This window comes from Cavia porcellus, unplaced genomic scaffold (genome assembly GCF_034190915.1).
Source record: "Cavia porcellus strain 051 isolate PalLab524CR breed Dunkin Hartley unplaced genomic scaffold, mCavPor4.1 scaffold_3, whole genome shotgun sequence".
Taxonomy (NCBI): Eukaryota; Metazoa; Chordata; class Mammalia; order Rodentia; family Caviidae; genus Cavia; species Cavia porcellus.
This window is the reverse complement of record NW_026947486.1, coordinates 47303392-47322930: the sequence shown is the minus strand read 5'-3', so window position 1 is coordinate 47322930 and position 19539 is coordinate 47303392. Positions and strand designations below refer to the sequence as shown.

General features: G+C 35.1%; 1 long non-coding RNA gene across 2 annotated transcripts in view; it reads left to right on the top strand.

Moving 5' to 3' along the window:
• Positions 1–9528: 9528 nt before the first annotated feature.
• LOC134475469 (uncharacterized) overlaps positions 9529–19539 on the top strand; it is a 29033-nt gene continuing 19022 nt past the window's right edge. For both annotated transcript variants that reach the window (XR_010046603.1, XR_010046602.1), the window contains exons 1-3: positions 9529–9734; positions 11473–11536; positions 12053–12082. This is a non-coding gene — a long non-coding RNA (uncharacterized LOC134475469). The remainder of the gene's footprint in view (positions 9735–11472; positions 11537–12052; positions 12083–19539) is intronic.

Below are 19539 nucleotides of genomic sequence, written 5' to 3'. Positions count from 1 at the left end.
TGTAGTGAAGATGAGCTCATGGATCAAAACTCTGTGCCATGCTGCAGATCAGAACTACCAGTCCAGTCCAGTTTTGGCCTAGCCAACTTCCATCACTTCTGAACACCCTGGATGACCCAGCACTTACTTTGCTTGGGCAGAGTGAGGTTGGAGAGAAAGTCCAGATAATTTGTTATTTTCTCTATGTTATGGTCCATCTCCTCAAAATTTCTGTAGTTTGTAATTTTCCTGTCTTTTCCCTTCCAATTTATGGGATTCTACTTCAGTTTTTTCCTTCCCAAATTTGTTATTTTCTAGCATCAAGATTTAGAATCACAGGGAGTCTGACTCATTACCACTAACCATTCTGTTACTTTCTTTTTAAAAACGTTGATATTTTTAACTTCTTCTGCTTCATTGTAAACATAGATATTAACTATGTTAAAAAGTAGAGACTAATTTTTTTGTTTTTGTTTTTACTATAAATTTAAAAGAAACAAGAGATTAAGATAAAAGAGGACATAACAACATATTAACACAGGTCAGAACAGAACAATTTAAACCACATATTGTTTTACCAAAAGATAACCCGAAATAACAGTAGCTAACATAGTGTCTCTTTCCTTGAAATATCTGAGTATAACTTCATATATTATAGCATCAAACACAACATGACAGTATAAAACCATTCAAGAGAATGGAAGTGTTACAGGGTATTTAGAACCAACTAACAGAAAATGAACAAGGGTTCCTATATTATCTCCTTATCTATAAAAAATTTGTTTGTACTATCACATATAATAAAATCCAGTGACATACAACATGATAAACCAGTGGAGACAGAAGAAAGAAAGCTTCGTGGGACTTCAAAATAAGATATTATATCAGCAGTAGCTATTATATTGTCTTGTTTTCTTCAAAATAACTGTTCATACCATCACAGAAAATAAAATCAAACAACCCAGAATAGAACCATTCCAATTAATGAAAAGAATATAAGGCTTCAAAGCAACATAATGGGGAATCATGTTTACCACACATTTTACATATTCTTACCATTTCTTACACTAGGGAAACTATTCAGTATTTGTACATATGAGTTTGATTTATTTTGCTTATAAGTATAGTCTCATGCTGAACCCATTTATTTATAAATATATCAATGTGATCCTTCTTTATACCTGAGTAGTACTCCATTGTATAAAAATACTACAGCTTTTTTGTAGTATTCCATTCCTCAGTTAATGGAAACTTAGGTTGTTTCCAAGATCTGGCTATTACAAATTGTACTGCTATAAACATGGATGCAGTTTTTCTAGGAATATGCCTAGAATAGCTGGAACAAATGGGACTACCAGTCCCAGCTTTTTGAGAAATCTCCAGACTGACCTCCACAATGGTTGCACCAGTCTACACTCCCACCACAGTGCAAGAGAGTTCCTTTTACCCCACAGCCACTCCAACATTTGTTGTTGGTAGTTTTCTTGATCCTGGCCATTCTTTCAGGAGTGAGATGGAATCTCTGCCTGGTTTTAATTTGCATTTTTCTAATGAGTAATGATGATGAACATTTTTTCATGTATTTAGTTGCCATTTGCATTTCTTCTTCTGAGAAGTGTGTATTCATCTCAGATGCCCAATTTTGGATTGGATGTTTGAATTTTGGGTGTCTATTTTTTTTTAATCTTTGTGTGTTTTAGACAAAATTCTTTTGTCTGAGGGACAGCTCACTAAGATTTTTTTTCCCAGTTTGTGGATTTTCTTTTCATTATGCTGGAGATTTCTTCTGACATGCAGAAAGTTTTTAATAACAGATGATGCCAGTTATTATTCTGGGAAGTATTTCCTGTGCAGTTTGATTCCTATTTATGAATTCTTTACCAACCCTAATATCTTTACGGTTTTTACCCAATTTGTCTTCCAATAGATTTACTGTTTCTGTTTTAATAGTCAGATCTTTGATCCATTTAGATTTTAATATAGTATATGGTGATAGGCATGGGTCTAGTTTTAGTTTTCAGCATGTGGAGAGCCAGGTTTTCCAACATCATTTATTAAAGGTGCTGTCGTCCTTCCAGTGAACATGTTTGGCACCTTTATCAAAAATAAGGTGGTTGAGTATGTTTGTAGTTGTGGTTGTATATTGTAATCTATTCCATTGATCTTCAGCTCTGTTTTTATTCCACTACCATGTTGATTTTACTACAGTTGCTTTGTAGCATAACTTCAATCAGGGATTGTGATGCCTCCTGCCTTGACTTTGCTGCTTAGAATAGTCTTTGCTATTCTAGGTCTCTTCTGGTTCCACATGAATTTGAGGAGTGATTTCTCTAGGTCCATAAGGTGTGTTGGTGATATTTTTATTGGGATTGCACTAAATCTGTATAGCAGTTTTGGAAGAATGGTAATTTTCACAATATTTATTCTTCCTATGCATGAGCAAGGGATGTGATTTCATTTTCTGAGATCCTCTTCAATTTCTTTTTTCAGTGTATAATAATTTCCCCTATACAGGTCTTTCAGTTCTTTTATGAGAATAATTCCTAAATATTTCATTTTTGAATGCTAGCATGAAAAGTGTGGCTTCTCTTATTTCTCTCTCTGTGATTTTGTTGTCAGTATATAGAAATACTATTGATTTTTGAGTACTTATTTTGTATCCCACTACATTGCTGAATATATTTATTATATCTAGGAGTCTTTCAATGGAAATTTTGGGGTCTTCTATGTAAACTATCATGTCATCGGAATTAATGATAATTTAAATTTTTCTCTTCCTATCTTTACCCCTTTTGTTTCTCTCTCTTATCTAATTGCTTAAAGTAGTACTTCCAGTACTGTACTATTGGAGTGGTGATAAGGGAAATCCTTGTCTTGTGCCTGATTTTAAGGTAAAGGCCTTCAATTTTTGGTCATTAATAAGACACTGGCTGTTGATTTGTCATAAATGGTCTTTATTATACTGAGGTAAAGACAATCTATTCAAATTTTCTGTAAGTTTCTTATCATAAATGAATGTTGGACCTTATCAAATGATTTCTGCATCTATAGAAATGATCATGTGATTCTTACAGTTGGCTTTATTGATATGATTGATTATATTTATTGATTTACGTATGTTGAACTATCCCTGCATGCCTGGGATGAATCACATTTGGTCATGGTGTATAATCTTCTTGATGATTTGCTGCATCCTATTTGCCCATATTTTATGGAGGATTTTTGCATCTGTGTTCATTAGGGAGATTGGCCTGTAGTTCTTTTTTAGTTGGGTCTTTCTCAGGTTTTGGTTCTAGAGTAATATTTGCTTTCAAGAATGACTTAGGAAGGATTGCTTCCCTTTCAATTTCTTTGAAGCATTTGAGGAGTGATGGCAGTAAGGCTTCCTTTGTATTTCTTGTAGAATTTTACAGTGAATCAGTCTGGGCCTGGGCTCTTTGTTGTAGGTAAGGACTTCATTACATTTTCAATTTCATTAAGAGATATTGGGTATTCAGCAGTTCAACATCTTGACCTAGCATTGATACTTCATATGTTTCTAGGAAACTATCTATTTCTTCTGTGTTATCAAACATATGAGGGTAGAGGTTTTCAAAATAAGTGCTGAAGATCTTCTGTATTTCTTTTTTCTTCTTTTTTTTATTTAAGGAGAAAAAGAAAAAAAATAGAAAAAGGGTACAAGTTATACAGAATTTCAGAAAACATAAACAGTAGGAAATCACTAGTTAATAGATTACATATTGTTATCTTAGAAATAGTTGTTCAAGTTACAAAATTAAAGCATATAAAGTGGACTTTCAAACAGTGAGACTGGAAACAGTTTTGTTCAATGATCCAACAAAACTCAGTAATATGGTTATCTATCTCATACACTTAAATATATATGCAGTTATATTCTTTAGAGCACTTTCTTTTCCTTTCTTTTGTACAATGACAATTACACATTTTGGGTTTTATTACTCCCACAGTTCTTATTACTTTTTTTTTGAAGACAGTAAAACCAAATGTGCCATAACAGAACAGAGTCAGTTGAATAAAAAGGATGGACATAATAGATAATGTAAAAACAAAATACTATGTGATCAACAATGGTTACCATACTGCCTCTTGCTATCTTAAAAAGAATTGCCTATATCATCAGTTATAATAAAATTGAACATCTTCTTTTAAAGTCCTGTAATGTTTCCAATGTTTTGGTTTTATTCTTTACTGTTTTGTTCTGTATTTCTATGGAGTCTGTAGTGATTTCACCTTTTTCATTCTTTATTGCATGAATTTGAGATGTTTCTTCCCTTTTTTTAATAAGGATGGATAGGGCCTTGTCAATTTTATTTACTCTTTCAAAGAACCAACTCTTTGATTCATTGATTCTTTGGATTGTTTTCTTAGTCTCTATTGCATTAATTTCTGCTCTGATTTTTATAATTTCCTCCCTTCTTTTGGCTTTGGGCTTGACTGGATCTTCTTTTTCTAGATGTTTGAGGTGTAGTATCAGGTTATTTATTTGTATTCATTCTGTTTTCCTGATGTGGGAACTCAGGGAAATAAATTTTCCTCTGAGGACTGTCGATGTCCGCTCCCGGCCGGCAGGAAGGACACACGACAAAGTCTGGTAGTGGACAACCTTTTCTTTTTATTTTCCTTCTCCGTACAGCCTGCCCTGGGTTCTCCCAGCTGAAGCCTCCTCTGGTCCACTCCCCGCGGCTCCTTTTGTGCTTCAGTCTGCCCCAAAGCCTCTACCGGTCCGCTCTCCGCGGCTCCTTTTGGGCTTTTACTTCTGGGCTTCTACCTGGCTTCTTCTTCCGCCCAGGGGTGGCACCGGTATATATACGGGTACAGTGTCCAATCATGTTAAAGTAAGCAAGGCAAGCTGATTGGCTAACATCATCAGTTGCCAGGCAGACTATATTGTTGAGCGGGTTGTTTACGCGGTAAGCAGGAAACTAACATATTCGATGGGAGGGGTAATCTACCTCAGGCTTTGCTCTTTACCACAGGCCGCACGTCCGCCGCGCAAGGCGAGCTATCACAGACGCGGCTCCCAACAGAGGACAGCTTTCATTGCATCCCACAGATTCCACAAAATTGTATTTGTATTTTCTTTTGCTTGTAGGTATTGCTTAATTTCTTCTTTAATTTCCCCTGTGACCCACTGATTACTCAAGAGTGTGTTATTCAGTTTCCATGTGTTTGTTGGATTTTTGCTGTATCTTTTATCATTAATTTCTAATTTCATGTCACTATGATCTGATGACATACAACGGATAATTTCAACATTTTTGCATTTATTTATATATGTTCTCTGGGCTAATGCATGATCTATTTTAGAGTATGTCCATGTACTGCTGAGAAGAATGTATATTCTGATGTTGTTGGGTGGAACACTCTGTATATATCTATCAATTTTGTTCACATGTGTAATTCAGTTCTATTATTTCTTTGCTGATTTTCTGTCTGGTTGATCTGTCCCTTGGTGTCAATGGTGTGTTAAGGTCTTCTGGTAGAATTGTGTTGCCGCTAATTTGATTTTTTTTCATTTCTGTTGATACTTGCTTTATATAACTGGGTACTCTGGAATTTGGTGCATATATATTTAAGATTGTTGTCTCTTTCTCTTGAAGTTTTCCTCTAACCAGTGTGTAATGACCTTTTTATCTCTTCTGATCATTATTGGCTTGAATTTCACATTGTCTGTAATTAGAATAGCTATGCTTGCTTTTGGGGGGGTTCCTGTTGCATGAAGTATTGTTTTCCAACCTTTGATGTTCATTCTGTGAGTTTCCTTTTGAGTTATATATGTTTCTTATAGACAGCATATGGTTGGATGTTGTTTCTTGATCCATTCTGCCAGTCTGTTTCTTTTAATTGGTGCATTGAGACCATTTACATTAACGGTTATAACTGTTATGTGTTGGTTCATCATTGATATGTTATCTTTCTGCTGTTGAATCTTTATCTTTCCATTCTGTTTTTCTGCTTTGCTTAGTGGTTTTTTCCGAAGTGTATCTAAACTGTCTTTCAGTATTCTTTGCAGGGTTGGCTTGGTCATCATGAAGTTCTTTAGCTGTTCTTTGTCATAGAAGTATCTTATTTTGCCATTGATTTTGAAGGACAGTTTTTGCAGGGTACATCAGTCTAGGTTGGAAATCATTTTACCTCAGTATCTGGAATGCTGCACTCCATGCTCTTGTTGACTTTGTTGTTTGTGCTGAGAAGTCTGCTGTGATTCTGATAGGTTTTCCTTTATAGGTGATGTGTTGTTTCTCTCTGACAGCTTTTAATATTCTATTCTTATGTTGAATTTCTGAGATAGTGATTATTATATATCTGGGTGTAATTTTATTTTGACTTTGATTATTTGGAGTTCTATATGCTTCACTGATCCTGATGTCAGTTTTTGTTCTCATGTTTGAGAAATGTTCAACTATTACTTCTCTAAATATCCTCTTTACATCTTTTATGTTGTCCTCTTCTTTTTCATTTATCCCTATCAATCGTATGTTGTTTTTGTTTGCATCATGTAACTGTTGGATTGTTATTTTACTGATTCCTTGTTATTTTTAAAAGATCTTTCTTTTCTTGGTCACTAGCTGCAATTTTTGTTTTCGAGGTCTAAAATTCCATCTTTACTTTCATTGAGGTGGTTTTTACAACTTTCAATGGAATTTTTGATTTCCTGTATATCTCTTTCATCTGCTTTATGTGTTGTGTTTGTTTCTTATTTTGTTCATCCAGAGATCCTACCTTTTTGTTTATTTCCTCCAATTTTTTAAACTATGTCTTCTTTAGATATGTGCAGCATGTCTTTCATTACTTTTATCATTTCTTGTTTTACCTGGGAGATTATTTGTAGTTTGAATTCCTTTAAAGTGTCCTGGAGTTGCTTCTTTATTTCAGTTGCTTTTATTTCAAATATTTCAGGTGTATGGCATATATTTTCTTCTATGTACATAGCTCCTAAGGTTTCTTGGGATGGTCTGGGGTTTGAGATTCCATTTTGGTTTTCCACTTTGTCATTTTCCTATATTTCTGTGCCTCAAGTGTTGTTAACAAGGCTTCCCCTGGATGTGTTGGAAATCGTCTCCCTTGCCCTAGGCTCCTGGAACTGAATGGAAGTTGCTAAGCCTGGTCAAGTTAGGCCCTCAGGACCTCCCATGCCACCTTCAGTGTTTCAGGTAGCTGGGCAGGCACCTAACCACCGTGGATGATGGGTTGAAGCTCTCCTCAGGCAAAGACCAATGCCCTGGAACTCACTTCACGTACTCTCAAATCCTGTAATTGAAGGTGACTGGACATAATATAGTTGGTCCACAAAACCTCCCAAGGCTATTCTAGTGTGCCTGGGCTCTGGACAGGTCCTTGAGCTCCGGAAGAGTTGATCTTAAAGTATCTCAGGGCTTGGGGTCATGCAAATTTACCTCTGCCGCCACAGAGTTTTTCAGTTTGATAGAAGGTCACTAGGACTGTCCTGGGTGTGGCTGGGCTCTGCATGGGTCCTTGAGCTCTGGAAGAGATGATCTTAAAGTCTCCCCAGGGCTCAAGATGGCGCATGAACTTACCCCAATCAGCTGTTTCCCGGTTTGGGAGGTCACTGTACATTTCTCGGCAGGCCTGAAACCTGCCAAGCACAGCCCAGTGTGGCTGGGCTCTGCACGGGTTCTTGAGCTCCTGAAGAGATGTTCTGAAAGTCTCCCTGGGTCTCCGGATGGTGCACAGACTTGCCCCAGCCAGCTGTTTCCACGTTTGCGAGGTCTGAGACTAATTTTAATAAGTAGAATTTAGTAAAATTACTGAATATTTTGTAACATAATAGATCTTACACACTCCTATCATGAGCTATTTTTTATTATATATTTTAATTTGCTTCACTGGAGCAATTATCATGTACATGTATACACACAGTATATGTGTATCACATTATACAGTTTGACTGTATTCACTTATTTTAACTTTAAAAGAGTAAAGGCATACTTATAACAAATGAGTGAATAAAAAATTTAAGGGAAGCAGAAGTCTCTGTGGTTGTTATGCCTTGTATTGAGATGTTCCCCCAAAGCATCATGCACACATATTTAGGGCTTTACAGAGGTGGTGAATTCTAGGATGTGTGATGTTGAGATTAAATTATGTGATGCTAGGATTGAGTGCAGGATTACTAAATTAGTCCACTGATTGATAAGTATAATTCTGGGTGTGGATAATGGAGAAGTCCACCCTGGGTGTGAATGGCACTATCCAAAAGGCAGGTCATCTGAAAGGTTTAAAAGTGAAGAGATTCTGCCTCACATGTGCTGTTGTTGCAGCAGCTGCTGCCTGCCTTGCTATTTCTTTTGTGATGCCTCATCGCCATTCCACCCTGCCTTTGAGCCAGATGACTATGGACTAAAACCTCTATAAACTGTGAACCAAATGAACCTTTCCTCCTTTAACTTGTGTGTGTTGGCAAGCTTGAGATTCTGAGTTCTAATACAAACAAAAGAGGAAAAGAGAAAGAAAGAAAGAAAGAAAGAAAGAAAGAAAGAAAGAAAGAAAGAAAGAAAGAAAGCTACCTGAACATGTCTTGGATTAGAGTAAATTTAAGGAGACACTCTACTTAGGCAAAAAAGTGTAAGGAGTCAATCCAAAACTCAGTAACTGAAGATAAACAATATTTAATGATATTTTCAAAAGGTCAAAACCGCTGCAAAACTATGCATGAAGAACAAAATATTGATATTTTAAATAAAGACAATATTTTACACTCAATCTGCAAGTTGTAACTCAAGCTAATGTATTGAGTTTTTCTCACACTTAAATTTTGTGCCACAAATGAGTCCTTTAATCTCTTATTCTAGTCCAGGCTCTTGAGTCTTGGATACTTTCATGTGTGGCACCTACTTAATTCTGTTCACTGTTACTTTTGGATTAAAAAGTCATTCGTCTTCTATTACAAGCTGCAAAGTACTATTGAATTCTTGGTGCACTCCCTCCAAGTGTGATGGTGGTATTTTAACAGGTATCCCTTCCCTAGGTGCCACCCTCTCTTCCAGTTCCCTGTATCCCTCCTTTCCACCTGCTGGAGGCATGCCATATTGACACCCTCCTCATGACAGGACCACAATTCTGCTTTGGTTGAAAGAGCCCACACAGACATATTTCAACTCTTTTTAATTCTGAATAAGTACTCCTGTCACTTCACCTCCTCGCTCCTGCCAAATTTTTCAGACACATACTTATCCAAGACTCAACAGGCTCCCCAAAGCACCCTTTCCCTCTGTGAAGAAGTGAAAGTAAGGCTCTGGAAACTGAAGAAAGCAAGTATTGGGGCCTTAGCCAGCCATTTCAAAGTAAAAGAAAGGAAAAAGATCGACACATCTCTGATTTTTCTTGCAGCCATGTGCAAGTACTATGCATCCACGAATTCCATGTGCATCTCCATCTCACCGCGGGTCAGAGTAGGCTTACTACAAGGGTTTTTGGCAAATCCGCAGACCACACCTTCCTATCCTGCCACTTCTTCTTATTGGCTTAACAGCCTGTCACTCCAATCTGGCTCCCACTCCCGATAAACGTAATTTGGTTGGGTCTTGGCTTGTTTCATGTTGCCGATAAACGAGAGGCTTTTTGTTTTTTTTTTAAAGAGTACGGGTCCTGCTGCAGTTAGTTCATTGGAAAATTCAGTTGCTTCTCAGAGTGATCAAGGAGAGTCTGCTTTTGTCTTTTTTCTGTTAACAATCAATCTGTCCAATAGAGTTGCAATAATGCCAAAAAGAAAGGTAAGTGAAACGGAAAGGTAGAAGGGAGTTTAGCTACTGAAATACGTCTTTCATAAGGCAGAGATATATTTAAAAACATTTTGACTTCTAGTTTTATTCTGTGATGTACTGAGTAGAAGGAAAGAGAAGAGGAAAAAGCAGTCTGGTCAACTCTTAAGATGGTCTCTCATGCAACTAGTGTTTACTTTTGATGTGTTTTGTTTAGGGCAGAGAATTGCTTCAGAGGTGTCTGCATGCTGAATTACAAACAGCCATGGTGTAGTGCCTTCCTTTCCTACCCCAACCCCTTTTTCTGCTTACTGTATTGGAGAACGTTTATCCCAGTCACACTTTCGGAAGCCAGTTTCTTCCTGTCTCCTGCTTGGCTCGGGCTCCCTTCTACTTTGGAGAAGCAAAAGCCCGGGCTTTCTTCCCTCTGTTCCTCCCTCCCGTCCTTCCTTCCTTCTTCCCTTCCTCTCTCTCTTCTTCCCTCCCTTTTTTCAATTCCCTCCTCCATTTCTTGTCTTGCCAGATGCTTATGAAATGGTAATACTGTACCATTAGGTGGCGCAAACTTCAAATGGTAGACTTTCGCCGCTGCAAATAGGAACTTTTAGGTTGAGAAATGTGGCTCTCTCCCAGCTCTCTATCAAAAGGTGGATGGTGAACGAGTCTCATCCCACTATTGATGTTTGGAGACAGCCGTAGATTTGTTGCCTTCTAACATACAGAATTGCTCTGAACTGTCTTGGGGCTACAGCTCTTTTGCAACCCTCACTTCAAAATTTCTGCCACCTTTCAGGTGGGAAATAAGATTAAGTTTGTTGTTTTTTTATGTTTGGGTTTGTTTGTTTCATCTAAGTCCCTATAAGTGAAACAGAATACGGATTCATTGCTTGGTAAGACTATAAAACATTTTAGTAATGTATATCTTTATGATTGCTTATATATTACTTGTATTAATCTGTCTGCTTTCCCTAGTCCTAAAACACAAGAACCAGGTTGAAATTCCCCAGTACTCTAGAGCTATAAGTTTGAATCATGCAATAGTTTGATTATTCCAAGGATGTAAAGTTACACAGATAGGGAAAACAATCCTTTCTAATCACCACACTTCTTTCTGAGGTTTCCACCTTTGTGCTTTCCTAGGCTTGTGCAATGAGTCTTGCTGTTTTACATAGCTGACAATACAGCAACTAGGTATGTAGCCGGAAGTTTTAAAATCCGTGGCCAGCTTCTCAGAATAAAGCATTGCTGTTATCACAGAAAGATTCTTTCTTCAAAGCATTATGAGCAATTGTAGTTCTTGTATGCAGAATGTGAAAAAGAGAACCAATAAAGAAGATCTTAGGATACAGTTGCATAGCAAACATAAATGAAGAGAGGGTACTTGCATGAACCTTTGCTTTCATTTGGCCAGTCCCCACTTTTTTTTTTTTTTTTTTTTTGCTCTAGCACAGTACAACAGATGTACTTCAAAATGAAAATGGTTTGTTTTTAAGAGATGTTATTTACACAAAAAGATGAAATTTCTCATAGATTGTGTAAACATATGTCTTAGGCATCCTGGTGTTCATTTATACTTTAGTAGACAGGAGTATGTATTATAACTTCTAGTAAATAACACATGACTACTTGAGTGGGTGCCCAGGAAAAAGTCATAATTAGCTATATTGCAATTATACTCCATAAACATTATTTTCTGATCTATGTGGTTATATTGATGACCTTATTCCTATGTGATTTTTCATCTTCACAGACTGCAGATCAAGGTGACATGAGGCAGGAGGTGATTGTCTTTACTTTCAGCATCTCTCCAGGAGGTAAAATCCACTTGTTTTGTAAATTTCAAACTCATAAACAGCTTAAAAATAGTTGTGGAAATATTTGGACCACATGAGTTCCAAAATGGGATAACAGTGAACTATTTCATAAACATGATAGTAATAAAAACTACAAGCTTCTTAACATTTAAGACCTTGTAGTTAAGATACAAAGAAATTATCTTTTTAATCAATAAATAAATATACAAACAAAATTTAAAAAGTGCTTTGTCACTTGTCCAGAAGGGCCTATATTTTCATTTTAAAATGTTTCCTGCTACTAGCCAATGTGTTAATATAGTCTACAATTAAGCTTACTTCAGGATTTTTTTTTTCCTTAGCATAAGAAGGATCCACAGCAGGGCACAATGAAAACTTAAATTTCTACAATGTTATTTGCTAAACATGTTAACAATTTTAATGAAAATATTTGTGTAATATTACAGTAAATATTTTCACAATAAAAATCATCCTAGTTTTGTGTATCTTACTTGACATTTCTTTTTTCATTTATAGCCAAAGAGAAGATCAGCTAGACTGTCTGCTGTAAGTAGTCATTTAAAAGAGAAGCACATGCATTATGAAATGTTGTTTTAAAATTTAGAGAATCTTAAATAATGATATATTTAATAATAGGTTTATTTTTGAAATTTAAGAAAAATATTCAACTAAAGGAATATTTTTTTCTAGTGTTCATTTGTAAATCACACTCATTTTAATAAAACATTGGATTTCATTGTCGGAATTTTTTCATCAATCATAATACATTCTATCTTTCACACTTTTTCCATGAATGAATATTTTTTGATGCAGAGGCCTGTGCCCACTATACCAGAGTTGAAACCCCAAAGAACATCAACACCAACTGAAAAAATATTCTATTTCTAGTGCTGACAAAAATCCTGTGCTTTTAAAGATATTTTTGATAAGGTACATGGCTGATGGTTGTGCTTTATTTTTTGTTCAATTAGTAATAGAGTATATTGCACCATATAACATATATAAACCCTTCAGGTTGGGAACAGTTTTTCCTGTTTTAAGATTCTTCACCATGTTTCAGCATTTTGTATAGAGACAAAACATCATTTTAGTCAAACAGACCTGTTAAATGTATATGCCTTTATTATCTCATAGTCACAGTACGGATATTCCTGAGAAAATAAAAGGTGCAAGGTGAAGTAAATAAGTAGTGTTTTGTAATAATCGTAGTAACTAACATGTGATGCTATCATGTACTTCCCACAGTGCTTTTGTACACATTAATTTTGAATAGATACAATTGCTTTTTTACAGTTGTCTTTGTTCTGATGATGATGTGGTTAAAAGCATGTTAAAAATAGAAATAGAATCAATAATGATTTCATTGGTAATTACTTCATACATAAGGATATTTAAAGTTTGTTGAGATTTTTAAAACCATAGAAGACTAAAGCCATAAGACATATTAGAGACCATAACTAATCCTTGAGTAGTTTAAAAATTTGGAAACTGTTGTCATGTTTACAAAGTGCTTTGAATCTTTGATTAGAGGATATTGTTAAGACAAAGGCTAATGAACTATTAGCAATAGTTGATTTACTACTAATAAATAAAAGCAAAAAATAACATTTTGTTCTTTTGTATGATGTAATAGTCTGCTTCTATGTTAAAACAGCAAAAATTATATAAGATTCTTTACAAATTCTACTTCCAATTCTAAGAAGGGCATATGTATAAATATACACAAAAGAACAAAAATGTGATAATAAAATATGTATGGTGAATTTATAATTTTTTCTCTATTTTTCTTTTTAATTATATGTAGTTAAATTGGTAAATAGAGTTTAACTTCTTTTAAACAGAGAAAATAAGGCTGGAGGTTTATTTCAGTGAGCATTTGCCTAGAGCATTTGCCTAGCATACATGTAGGTCTGGAGTGTTTCCCCAGCTCTGATGTGCTGAGTCAAGGTATAAGGCTAGACTAAAACAGTGTGTAATCATAGACTTGAAAATTGTTTACATTTCTTACGTCCCTGCCTCATTTTTTTAAAAAAGTTGTAACAGCAATTTAGAATTTTAAATCCAATTTCACATACATTTTTGCATGTGTAATGTGTGATATTACTTTCTTTCCATGTTTAAATAAAGCATCTTCAAAAAATTTTGTGCTTTTGCTTAAACTTATATCACATAAGTGGCAAATCCACAATTCAAGCACAAGTTTTCTGTCCTCTTAACTCAGTGGTCTTTCTATTACATGCACACTTATACAAAGAGTTTTCTTGGTAAAGCAATTAGGATTCAAGACTTTCAAAACTTGTAAATACAAAGATTGAATTACCTATAAATCCAAAGTGATCTCTTAAATATGACTAACAATGCTATCTATAATGTAGCATTTCTTCTAATTATTATCACTGAATGCTTTTCAATGAACAAAACCCTACTGATAATTTTTAGACTAGACTGAGATAAATAGACAACTTCTCATTGGGGACAATGCATTTGTCAGTGTAATATGATGCTGACAATTGGTCCTTGGTGGCCACTGATCACCATTCTAACTTATTGATTCCCCTACACATCAATCAGCATAAAAGTAAAACTTTGATTTATATCAAGGGAGTACTGCTCTTTATAAATCCTGCTTTACTACTTAACATAAAACTAAAAAGTGATATGTTAATTTTGTTAACATTTTTTCCCTCAATTATTATAAAAGTTGATAAATTACTTTGGCCATTTAACCAACAAAGCAGGTGATTTGTGCATTAGTTGTTATTGCTTCTGTGTTGCTGGACAGAAAATGAAGACAAAAAATGATATGATAGGAAGAAACACAGTTGCAAGTGCCAAAATACTAGCTGAAAACAAACAAGAAATTGATAAATAGCAATAAAATGGAGAAATTAAAATTATAGATTTTCTTTTACGTTTTTCTTGCCTTTTTGAGACAAAATCTCATTATGTAGTTCAGGCAGGCCTTGAGCTCACTTTGTAGCCCAGGCTGGTGTGGAACTTGCAAATGATTCTCATGCCTCAGTCTGACAAATTCTGGGATTACAGGAATGTGCACCATGCCTGACTGAGATATGTTTTTTAACAATGGATTCAAGTGAAGGAAATCTTAGTTGTCATTTAGTTTAAAAGTAGAGAAACATTAAACGAATGTTTATTCTTTAGTATAATGACATAAAGATAAAAGAAAATGAGTTGTTTTTATTTTATGAAAAAATAAAAATTTTATAACAAAATAAGTGAATAATAGCAATTACTGTACTATGTATTATTATCTTCAAAGTATTTACTTAGAAAACATATATAAACCAAAAAGATTCTTACAAAGGAGAACCAAACACAATACTACAAAACTTTTTAATGAAGAAAATAAATATACAATATGAGAATTTATAATACTTGTAGTGAGAGCAGAAAGTTAGCTTACTACTGTTGTAGAAATGTCAGTGATCATGACCTAGTAGTAACATAATGAACCAATTATTAAATATAGGCCAATCTTTCATTGCTGTTTTGGCATACAAGATATATGTAAATTATTTTCCTTAAATACGTTCTTTTATTTACACATAGAAAAATAAAATACTGGTTAAATGTTTCAGCAGGTTTTGCTTTGAATATTTAGTGCCCATAGTCCAACTTTAGGTATTCTAGAAAAATACTGAAAATGTCATATACTATGTGGTAATCAAATCTAAAATACTTACTAAATGATTTTATGATATTTGGTGAAAGATTTTTAAAATAATATTTATAAAATATTCTAATTTTCCCATTGATATAAACAATATATGTATTTTCCAATCCATGTTTGTACACGTGTTACTCATTGAGGATTCCTGACACAAAATAACTCTATGCCATCTTTAACACATTTACTTTGTACTTAGTCATATTTCTGAAAATTATTTATATGAATAAGCTTTCCTGAATTTATTGTCATACATCTGTGAATGTGTAGACATATTTTAATCTTATTACTTAGAATATTTCCTCATGGTGTGATTTTTCTACACTAAAATTGTTTTCTTATAAAAGTAATTTTTTTATTTTAAAAATAAAAAAGTCAGAAAAGAAAAACAAAAAGTAAGAGATAAACAACAACACAAACTCCAAACAATAACAACATAGGTTTTCAAAACAGAAAGAAAGAAATTTAACAGTGATTGTTATAGTGGATATTGTTCTTTTTTTTTTTTCAAAGAAAGAAAAGAAAATTTTTTTTCTTTTTTTTTTTTTATCAGTACCAGGGATTTAACTCACAACCACCTGCTTGTAAGGCAGGTACTTATGCCGCTGAGCTAAATCCCCAGCCCAAGAAAAGAAAATTGAAAAAAATAGAAAAACAGAAAAAGGTAGAACAATACCAAATTTTAAAAAATCATAAAATCGCTATTGATACATTAAACATTGTTGTCTTACAAATAGACACCAAAGTCACAAAATCAAAGCATAAAAAGTGGCTAACCCTTCTGTTCATTGATCGTACAGAAATTCAGCTATATGAGATCAAGAGAAGATGGCAGAGAGATAAAAGCAGCTACAAAGCCTCTCTGAGATAGCCAGCTTAGACTCCAGGAATGGTGTGGTGTGGGGAGTCCTAAGCCAAGGGAGATATACCCTGCCAACCCAGGAATGAACTAAGCTGAAAGAAAACAATTGGAAATGCCATCCTGGTGCTACAATTGGAACAGCTAAAGTCTCAGTGCTGCCGCTGGAACTCACGACTTGAATACCCTGCTGCTGCTGAATTAGCACAGTCGGGACAGAGATGTGAATGCTCTGAGAGCAGGAATCAGTGAACTGAATTGACAGCAGAACTGATAGGGAACCCTGCATCAACCTGCTGTGAGTGAGAGGAACAGACAAAGAGGCTCCAACAGAGGACATTCTGGGACTGGGCAGACTAGCTGGAATGGGATTGCTGCAGTGACTTCAGTCACATATTCCCCTCTCAAGCAGGATTGGTGGGGAGCGCTTGACCTGGGTGATGCCATGGACTGAGGCACAATAGGCCAGCCCAAACCAGGTCCCTGCATCCTAATGCAGTGAAGCCTTCAGTAGGTTAACTCAGAGGGGCGGGCCCATCGTAGGCTGCCTGGGTGTGTACCTCCTAGTAAACTGCAGTGGGCAGGACCACCTAGTCAGCGCACTTCAGACAAACTGAAACCAACAAAGAAAGAAAATGGTCCTCCTGTATATGCCTATATGGAAGGAACAAAAATATGAGAAGAGGAGGCAACAAGAAAGAATCCTCAGTCCTCCATCTTGAGAAGACCAATCCAGGAAAGGTAAATGCAAAGGAGAATGAGGACAGAAAACAAGCAATATCAGGCATGGCACCAATAGACATAAAGCGATATCTTCAAGACCTCATAGACAAGTTCAAAAGTGAAGTATTTAACCAAGTAAAGCAAGATATAATTAGAATAAAGAAATGCTAAGCACCTCCCAAGAAAAATCAGATAGTAGAATGGAAGAACAAAAAAAAAGGGAATTGTTTGATGGAGAAAATAGAGAAAACATAGAATACATGAAACAGGTTCAAAGAGATTACCAGGAAGCTAAAAACTCTATTGAAAGCTAGCATAACAGCTTGAAAGAAACTAAGGATAGATTATCTGAACTGGAGGACAGATTTGTAATGTGGGAACATATAACGAAAAAAAACCTTACAAATAATAAGGAAACAAGCAGTAACAATACAAAGGCTAAAATATGACAAGAGAATCTATAACTTAAGAATACAGAATATGGAAGAAGAAGCAGGCATACAAACAAAGGAACTGCAAAGGCTATTCACAGAAATAATTAAGGAAAACTTCCCAAACATAGGAAAAGGAAAAGGTGCTCAGATGTATGAGGCATACAGAACTCCAGCCACCTACAATCAAAATATAACTATACCCAGGCATATAATAATCAAGATTCCCAATATCCAACATAAGAACAGAATATTAAAAGCTGTCAGAGACAAGAAACAGATCACTTATAAGGGAACACCCATCGGAATTACAGCAGACTTCTCGGCACAAATCATCAAATCATGGGGCAAAATAATCCAAGCCTTGAAAAACAATAACCTCCAAGATTGATATATCCTGCACAATTGTCCCTAGGAATTAATGGAGAAACAAGGTGCTTCCAGGATAAAGAGGAACTGGCGGAATTTACAACCACCAATTCAACTCTACAGAGAATACTGCAGTACATTATAAAGAGAGAGAAAAGTACCAGGATTCTTGAAACAGTGGCAGAGACGCCACAATGAATGGAGCAGAAAGTGAAATGAAAAAGACAAACAGACAACTAATTACATAAAAAAGAGTGCAACAGAAATGAAGCAAAGAATGCTGGATATAATTTCTAATATAGATGGCCTAAATATACTAACTTAAGGGAAAAAAAGAGAGAATCACAGGCAGAGTGGATCAAGAGAAAGGGTCCACTGAGAGGCTCTTTATAGGAAACATAATTAGCCTGAAGAAGGTTATATAGATCAAAATCAAACATGAGAAAATGGAACTCGATGTGACAGGGAACCGGAGAGTAATAGGGGTAACTGGGCCAATATTTATGGATAGGTTTAACAGACAGGCTTTAATAAATGAAGAAATATAACTAGAAATCCAGACCAGGAGTGAAAAAGTTCATAAACACTTAGGTAAATAGCAGGTTGCCCCCTCCGAATATAAAACCATGAGTGATTGGGAGACCCAAAAATACACAGTTCATTCTGGGGGAGTAAGGGGAGGAATAGTCTTCAAAAAAACAATAGAAGATATAGCTAATAGTGTATCAGGAATTAAAACCCTTATTACTTACACCACTCTGCTTGGTTGGAACTTGTTACATCCTAGTTTATATACAAGCACTGGATCTGAGGGCACAGACAGCTGTCCCGAAGATATCAGGACATAGAACAGTGGTCATCTTTAATTTCCTATTAACTCAATCAGGATCCCTGCATGACTTATACTGTTGTATCATGACTGATCTTAGTTAAATCTGACTTGTTTGATTGCTGCTTATTATTGACAGATTTTATTCAAAACTGTTAAGTTGCTGATATCAAGTTAAGGAGTATAGACAACTATACTGAAAATGACAAAGATTTACCACGATATCTATTCTGATTTGATTACTACAAGTTTTTGTAGCTCTAAACTATCTAAAAAGTTGTATTTCTGTTAATTCTGTTATGTATTGATATGTTCAATTATAATTTATCAGAAGATATAGCCAATTCTGTTGATGATAACAAGAAACAGCACAGTGACCATGGTAGAACTCCTTATACAGAAGTTCTATATGTATTTTTAGTTTTTTGTGTCTATAGGAATGTTTAGTTCTGTCCTGCTCTGTTCTGTTTCTTCCTCTAATATATAAAGGATAGAAACAAATGTTAAGATTCATGCTTGTGTAAAACCTATAAACAGTTTATGAGAACTGATCTTATGACACATGATGAAATGAACAAATACTTTGAAGGAAAGAAAGGAGCACTGCAGTACCCAGTGCTGATTCTGGAGTGTTATGATGTGAAATCTAGCAATATTATTAATCTTTGTTCAGAAGGATTTTAATCTAATAAGTTTTGTTAGGTCTCAACATAAACGAAGATATGGATAAATGCATACGTGTCTAAGTGTACAGGATTGATAGCCATATTACTTAGTTTTTGTTGGATAGTTGAACAGAACTATTTGAAATCTCCCTGCTTGAATTCCCATTTATGTGTTCCACTTTTGTATCTTGAACAACTATTTTTGGGGGGGACAATATGTATACATCAACTAGTGATTTATGACTGTTTATTTTCTTCAAAAGTATGTACTATTTCTGCCTATTTTCTATTTTGTTTTAACTTTCTTTAAATAATAGTAAAAAAAGAAATTCAGTAATATGATCACCTATCTTATATACTATGTATACTGCTATGCCCTGTAGAGCACTTTCCTTCCCTTTCACTTTCAGAATATCTATTACACTTCTTGCATCTCATT